Here is an 8,952-nt window from a genome sequence, read left to right on the forward strand (position 1 = left end):
GAGGAGGAGGAGGAGGAGGAGGAGGAGGAGAAGGAGAAATTTCTCCAATCCTTGAAACTCTGTAGGTGCCCACACTCTCCCCTAGAGGGGAACCCTGACTCATCACACAGGTCTGCCATCCAGGATTCCTTTATTCATTGTTCCAGGATTCCTTTATTCATTGTAAGTCTGCTCCATTGATAATGCTAAAACCCTTTAGGAAAAAAAAAGGCAAGATAGATATATGAACAACACAAGCAAGCACAATGATGTTAACATTAGAAATACTGATCACAAACACACCTTTCTGCCGAACAGCAGGGAGTGCCCCCAGCTCTTCCCCAGGAAAAGGTGGGCTGAGGGCTGTGGGTTCAACCCTTTCTTTCTTCTTCAAAGTCTGAAGTTATCTTCCTTCCTACCCCCTGACTCCCAAGAGGCTGAAACAAAACCTCCCTCCAGATTGCATAGATTAGGCCGATGACAATGGAAAGAGAGGTGGCTTGTGTCCACTCCCACAGCCCAGCCAGACAAGAGGGCTTTGTGTTCAGGGGAAAGGGACCAGGGACACTTGGTCAAATTCATCTACCTTACAGGATCTTTGGGCTGATGCTCCAGGCCTAGAAGGTCTCCTGGGGTAGAGTGGAGGGCTTGCCTTGATTTCCAACTTTAGCCTGACAGATTATCCAGGCATGGCCAGGATTAACTCCATAAGAGCCAAGTGCTCAGAAACCCTTACTTTCTACTTTCTGAGATCTTGACTGGAAAGTGAGTCACCGCTCAAACCCCTCCACCTTCCCTTTTTTTTTTTCTTTTTCCCGAGACAGGGTTTCTCTGTATAGCCCTATCTGTCCTCATTCTGTAGACCAGGCTGGCCTCGAACTCAGAAATCCTCTTGCCTCTGCCTCCCAAGTGCTGGGATTAAAGGCGTGCGCCACCACTGCTCGATTCACCTTCCCTTTTCTTCGGGCTGGAGCTGCCATGTTGCCATTGTGGACAGCCTGCTCCTGTTCTCTGAACCATTAGCAAGTACTTCCAGGTGCCATAGACAATGGCTGCTTCCTGCCACCTTGGTAACCAGGGACAGAAAGCAACTCTTTCTTCTTAATGGGCATCCTTTTCCCTCAAACACCCAAAAGACATTCTTTGTTAAAAGAAGCAATATAAATAAATAAAACTGGAGCCCTAAAGCAAGGGACAGTGCCACCTGACCACAGGAAGACAGTAGAAACTGTCTGGGGTAACCGTTTCTCCTCTGAGCTCATTTCTCCATCAATGCCTGCACCAGGGATGTCCTCCCGAAAGGCAAGAGCCTGATGGGACTCACTGTTGTTCCCCAGTGTCTAAGGCCTGCTGTTGAGTATTGCTCAACACAATAAAAAGAAAAATGGCCAGGAGCCATGGAATATGTCTGTAATATCAGCACTCAGGAGGATGAGGCAGGAGGATCATGAGTTTGTGGTCAGCCTAGGACACATATTCCTGTCTCAAAAAAAGAAACAAAAACAAGGTCAGAGAAGGGCCTGGAAAGGGGGAAGAAGGAAATGAGTCCTTGGGTGTTGGGGTGGCCAGATATTTTATTCATTGTCTCCTTGTGTCTTCATTGTCATCCCAAGAATTTATCAGTGGTTCTCAACCTGTGCATCCTGACCCCCAAAATGACCATTGGAAAACATAAATATTCACCTTATAATTCATAAGAACAGCAAAATTCCAGTTATGAAGTAGCAATGAAAGTAGGTTGAGAGTCATCGCACAAAGGGTACCAGATTAGGAAGGCTGAGAAACACTAGTTTAGAGTCATTACTCCATCTTGGCAATGGGGACACTCAGTTTCTAAGAGTGAGGCTTGTCTTGAAGGCTCGCTGTATGCCTGAACTTACCACAGATGCCACAGGCCCGAGTCCTAGATCTAGGCTCGGCTGTGGCCAGCCTACAGTTCTAGCTTCATCCCAGTTTCAAGTTTTGAAACTTAAAATCTGTCTGTGGTATTATAAGCTGAGTTGACCAAGTAGTGTTGAAATATAGATAGGGGCTTTCACATCATGACCTGCTTGGCTTTTGGGTACAGCCAGAGCTGGTACGAAAATATACTCTTAGAAGCTTGGCAGTGGAGGCACACACTCAGGCTCTGTGTTCGAGGTCAGCCTGGTTTACAGAGCGAGTTCCCACGACAGCCATGGTTACACAGAGAAATCCTGTCTCAAAAACAAAAGACCTACACTTGGGACTAACTAGGGAGCTAGCTCAGTTGCCGGGCAGGCTCTCTGCCGACAGAACCAGGCGAGAGAGAGCCCGGTGCGAGCCTCTCGGGGCTGAGCAGGATGGTTAGTGTCGCAGCTCAGATCTCCTGCCTCCGGAGAATAACCACACCAAGCAGGGAGTCTGTCAAAGCAGGAACTTGTTTTTTATGTATCAATCCTTTCTCTTATATAGGGCTGAGAGAGGAGGTGGAGTTTTCAGCTGGGGTGAGATGACGTAGGGGGAGAGGAAAGTTGACGAGGAGTATGGGGTGACTGACAGAGCCAACAAAGTTACTCTACATCAGCAGGATCTAGGCAAAGGCAGGCTTAAGCAGGTTATGTGGAGTCACTCCAGTACAGAAATGACTGAGACAGTTTACAAAACTCAAGCCAGGCTCAGGTTTGTCCTCAAGGCCCAAACCAGGGCCAAATAGAGCCCAACACTCAGTCAGTAAAGAGCTTACTGCACAAGTATGGATATCCAGTTTACGTACCAGAACCCACATTTTAAAAGCCAGGCATGGCAGCACATGCTTGTAATCTCACTGCTGGGGAGGCAGAGACAGGTGAATCTCTGAGGCTCCCTGGTGGGCAGGCCTAACCCCTATTTACCAAGCCCCAGAGCAGTGAGAAACAAAGTTTCAAAAGCACAAAATGGATTGCCAAGTAAGGAATAATACTCAGTGCTGAACTCAGGCCTTCCCATACTTAACACACACACACACACACACACACACCAGACAGACAGACAGACAGACATCGAGCACATTGGACATCTGAACAGAGAATCCATAGGTCTCTGAAACAGAGATCGTTTGATGTGGACTAGACTCAGCTGAAAGCCCAGACTCCACTCCCCCAGCATTCTCTAGTCTCTGGGGAAAACAAAAAAGGAAATATAAGCTTATCAGCCAGGTCAGCTATCTCCATTATAAGAACCCAGCTACCTATCATCAAGGCGCTACCCACCCCCAACCCCAGCTACAGACCCATCCAGGGCCATGAGCATCAACACCCAGACAGGAAGCGGAGCAGGAACAGTATTTGTAGGTTTCCTGGGCTCGGTGAGCAGTTTACGGGAGGCCTGTGAAAGTCTGACCTTCTGTCTGTAAGTTTGGCTGTTGGTATACAGAACCAATAGCTTTTCTGAAGTATTTGGTGTTATAGGAAGTAGGCAAGGTAATGGCTGTGCTGTGCTGGTTTTTTGTTTGTTTTTCAAGATAGGGTTTCTCTATGTAGCTCTGGCTGTCCTGGAACTTGCTCTGTAATCCAGGCTGGTCTCGAACTCAAAGATCCTCCTGCCTCTGCATCCAGAGTGCTGAGATTAAAGGTGTGTGCCACCGCTGTCTGGCTGCTTTCTCATTACTTTCCTACTCGTCTGTTTGTTTGTTTGTTTCTTCAGACAGGGTTTCTCTGTATAGCCCTGGCTGTCCTGGAACTCACTCTGTAGACCAGGCTGGCCTCAAACTCAGAAATCCACCTGCCTGTGCCTCCCAAGTGCTGGGATTAAAGGCATGCGCCACCATGGCCAGGTTTACTTTCCTACTCTTATCTTTGGACAGGGTTTCAGTCCTCCACCACCACCCTGACCCCCAGCAGAAGCTTCAGTTTCCTTATGTGCGCCCCAATACCGCTGTGCCCAGCATGCCGTTCTCACCATTCCTTGGTAGACAGCTATGAGAGTGTTGCTGGCGTCACTGCTGTTTTGCTTTTATAGAACCTGGGACCGGGAAGCCTGGAGCCGGGCACACCTCTATTCTGCGCTAAATCCTGGACAAGTTGCTTCTCTTTCAACCAGAATCAACATTGGCCAAATAAAAACGGTGAGAACTGGGTGTTCTCCATCCATCGGACTTTGTGCATAGTTACCAGACAGGGAGGGGCAAAGATTGCACTAGAATGTCAGTCAATAATCTGCTTCCTTAGTCTCCAAAGCCCTTCTGGAGAGGGGGGAAAAAAAGGAAAGAACTGAGTTATGGCTGAAGACTGGAGAGTGAAACAGAAAAACGCCATGTTAACCAGTTCTTGGAAGGCCAAAAGGTCATATGTAGCTCCATTTGCATCCATTTTTGGAACTTGACTGTTGTCAATCCCATTCCCATATCCAGATATGAGCTGGGCCCCGTAGTGCACTCTCTACCTACAGAAACATCAACTATGTGAACCTGTGACCAAATGACAAGCTCCCCTTGACACTCTCATTTTTCTTTGACATAAACAAGAGCTTGAGAAGTTCATGAGACTCAGGTTTATTGATATTCAGATTTAGCCACCTTTCTTCTATTTGGTCAATAGGTTCTTACAAAGGACCTCCTTGAACCTGGCCCAGGGATCCTGCCCAGAAACCTTCGGACCACCTTGGGAGGTTAAGACAGGAGCAAGAATCAAGAACAAGCCAGATTCTCAACTGAACGATGAGCACCAGATAATCCTGCCCAGGGCAGATCTAGGGACAAGCTCATTCGAGAAAAATGCCCGGGCTGGAGAAATAGATGGCTCAGCCGTTAAGAGCACTGACTACTCTCCCAGAAGTCCCGAGTTCAACTCCCAGCAACCACGTGGTGGCTCACAACACATCAGTGATGGGGTCCGTGCACTCTTCTGGTGTGTGTCTGAAGATAGCTACAGTGTACTCATATAAATAAAAATAAATAAATCTTTTTAAAAAAAATGTCACTGAGGCAAAGAAGTCAGAAAAGGCTTTGTGAAGGGAGGCGACTTTGTACCCATGTTGATGATTAATGGAATTCATTAACAGAAATGTGTGGAGAATCCAAGAATCTAAGGCCTTCTGTATACTGTGCTGTGCTCAGGTGTCCAGGACTCTGAGGAGAACAGAAAGAAAATATATTCACACCTTCCCTGTCCAGTCTAGGCTCTGAGGCTTTCTGGCCACTTCTCTTAGCCAATCACAGCCTCTCTCATGGAGTTTGGTCCTTGCAAACACCTTGATACAGTGCTTGAGAATGAGGGCTTCCACACAGCATGATTCTGGAACCCTTTGGCCTTCAGGTTACCTGTTAAAAGAGTGCCCTCTGCCATAGTGGTCCAATCTTCATCTGAGACCCAGACTCCTGCGCCATACAAACTGTTCCAATGTACGATCGGGTGTCCTCTGCCAGTTTTGCTGTGTCGACTGCAAAGTTAAGCAGATGCACAATGGGCCCTTTGTTCTTTTCTCATACTTTACTGTGCAGAGTAAGAATGATGACTGGAAATGCATAGGCATGTCTGCTGAGAAACTTCTGTCTCCTCTCTAGCTCAGAATCACACTGCAGAGAACGTCATCATACTTAAAGCTAACTGGGGGGCGATAGTGCGGCCGCAGCTGCCCATGTGGAGTCCCGTCCCTCTGGTTTCAGACATGAGCTTTGTTGCCTCCGAATGTCTGTCTTTTTACTAATTGGTCCATCTTTTAATAGGTCATCCTTCTTTCTTTACATCTTTACCGCCTTTCTATACAATCTGTCGGTCAAGTTATCTTTCACGTTTAACTTCCAGCTTTCAATTGACTGTGTTTTTCTACGTCTAGAAAGGAAACAGTCCCATGGGAAAAGATAAGTGTGAGACAAGGGTGGCTAGGGCCCTATCTTTGAGGTGTCCCGCCTTATACAAAGAAGTTTTTAATGAATTGTTTTTCCTTCCCAAAGGAAGACATGGGTAATCTGCCCCCAGAGGGTTTTCAATTCGTAGCCCAGAAAGATAGAGAATATTTGCAACCCCTCTGCTTCTGAATCCCAAGTCTTTGAAAACTAAAGTAGGATAAAGACAGACTTTTTGGTAAATGTTGTAATAAGAATTCTAGACTCCAGGGTAAGGCACGTCTGCACATTCTCACTAAGGAAGTGAATGCCTTGGATTTTCATAGGCCAGTCTAGAATTCTTGGGAAGGGCTCCCTTTATCCCTAGACCGCCTTTGATGACACACAACCTTTGACCCTGATCAATGCATCCTCCTCCCCAGCCGCAAAGGCCAGAGCGGCTCTCTCAGCGCCCAGAGGAAGAGCGGGCATTCGGCCCTGACCTCTCCCCCTGCCCCTAACCTCACTGATAATTGAGCTTTCCATCCGTGCTCACCAGCAGGCTCACCACACAAAGGAACTGGCCCCTCCTTACTCTGTCTTTTCCAAGATGAAACCATGAGCCGAATCTGTTCAGCTAACAGCAGCATCCGGTAGGGAACACACACAGGAGGGTCAGCTCTAGGGACCCTGGCCCCTCCATTTCACCCTGGCCCTCCCAGCACCTCCCACGCCCCCAACACAGACTGTTTGACCCAACACTGTTTGTCCCTCCACTTGCAGCTCTTGGACAGAGGGCAAGGTCTCTCTTGCAAGATGTTCATGCTGCAGAGCAGTTTAGAAAACCACATACACACATACACCATAAATATACTGCACATACATATATACACATGCATACCACACACACTGAACATGTGTGTAATTTATACATATGCACACCACATACTGCCCACATATAATGTATACTATGCACATCATGTACACACCATACACTGCACACCACACTCGTCATATACTGCACACATATACACACACACGCAACATACATACCAAACACATGTGCACACACACCTCATATGGACACCATACTACACACATACACACATACACATGCCACATACACTACTCACATCACATACATACATGCATATAAAATACATCATGCATGTGTGCACACATACCATATATACGTTCACACCACAAACATACTATACCACACCATATGCATACATATACACATATGCACACCACACACATCATATGTGCATGCAACATGCGTCTCATATGCAAACCACACATGCCACATACCACACACACACACGTCAAACACCAGACACACATTTCACACCTTTTCTTAAGAGTATGTTTTCTTAAAAGCATGTTTCCCAGCACCTTAAAAACTGAAACCAAATTAAGGAGAATTTAAAATGATTATCCCTTCATTATCCTTTCAATCTTTGTAAATGGTCTTATTTTAAAATAAAGTGGCAAACAAGCCCTTTAGCCCACCTGGGTTTGCCTTCCCAGAAGAACAGGATGGATAACTAAGGTCACTGCAGTGTCCACTGCCGAAGAAACACGTTGCTGGTGTGGGAGCCAAGTTCAGGACCACAGCCTCAGTGCAGCCCCAGGAGACCTGCAGCCTGAGAAAGACAGGAAATGGAGAATCCTAAGGTGCCCTCCCTGCCCTAGGGAATTCAATCTGCTGCGTGATGAATAATAATGACTTCATTTGCATGACAGTCTCCTCTAGCCCACACTTCTCGGACATACCTACATTCTGTTCCAAGAAAACCAAAGGGCAGAGAACTTATCCAAGGTTACCCAGTTACTTGGCACCAAGTTTTCAGGCTCTGTTTGGGACCGGGACCTATCTGGAGTACCTCATGGCTTCGACAGGACACTTCCAGGACACAGGAGGAAGAGGAAATGTCTAGGATAAGATACAGAGGAGAAAACGCAGAAGTAAAGACAGCTGAAACGCGAGGGAGGTGTTAACCTGACCTCAGAGGATGCTTTGCGTGTGGGAGGAAGGACCTCATCTGAGTCTTGAAGACTTCACCTCATCAGGAGTTCCTGATAGAAGGAAAAGCATCGAGAGATGCATCTAGAGAGAGCCTGCCTGAGAAAAAGCTCCAGAAAAGGAAGTCTTTCCCGGGCCAATAGTGAGCCAAGATACCAGTATCTATGACATACTTCAGGAAAAATAAGAAGCCACATTCTAGATTCTACCACAACTAGAACTGAAATCTGAATAAGCAAAGCCAAGGCACAGTGGGCTAGACACGAGTTCTGGCCTCTTAGCATGGATTCAGGCATGAGTTGTTGTGCCCCCTGCACAAACCCAAATTGTGGTTCGGCTCAGCCTAATGAGTGATGGGTAATGGTGGAAGCCAAGGCTTCAAATTATGAGAAAGATCTTACCTTGAGGTCAGTTTGCCCTGACCCTCAGATGTTACCCAGAGCTCTCTGGAGAAGCAATACCAATAAGAAAAATATATAAATAGGTAGATAAAGAGATAGATAATGATAGATAGATAGACAGATAGATAGAGATGGGAGATAGATGATAGGTAGATAGATAGTGTCTTAGTCAGGGTTTCTATTCCTTCACAAACATCATGAGCAAGAAGTAAGGTGGGGAGGAAAGGGTTTATTCAGCTTACTTCCACACTGCTGTTTATCACCAAAGGAAGTCAGGACTGGAACTCAAACAGGTCAGGAAGCAGGAGCTGATGCAGAGGCCATGGAGGGATGTTCCTTACTGGCTTGCTTCCCCTGGCTTGCTCAGCTTGCTTTCTTAAAGAACCCAAGACTACCAGCCCAGAGATGGTGCCACCCACAAGGGGTCCTCCCCCCTTGATCACTAAATGAAAAAAATGCCTTACAGCTGGATCTCATGGAGGCATTTCCTCAACTGAAGCTCCTTTCTCTGAGATAACTAAAGCTTGTGTCAAGTTGGCACAAAACCAGCCATTGGCCTTACTGGCTAGTGCCACGACATCCACATTTTTCACAATGGGTTCTGGGGGATCAAACTCAGGTCATCACACTTCTGCAGCAAGTCAGGAGGATGAACCAAAAGCATGAGAAGTAGGCCAGCCTGGGATATATAGTAAGACCCCATTCTGAGACAACAACAGAAGAGAAGAGAAGAGAAGAGAAGAGAAGAGAAGAGAAGAGAAGAGAAGAGGAGAGGAGAGGAGAGG

This window comes from Mastomys coucha, unplaced genomic scaffold (genome assembly GCF_008632895.1).
Source record: "Mastomys coucha isolate ucsf_1 unplaced genomic scaffold, UCSF_Mcou_1 pScaffold6, whole genome shotgun sequence".
Taxonomy (NCBI): Eukaryota; Metazoa; Chordata; class Mammalia; order Rodentia; family Muridae; genus Mastomys; species Mastomys coucha.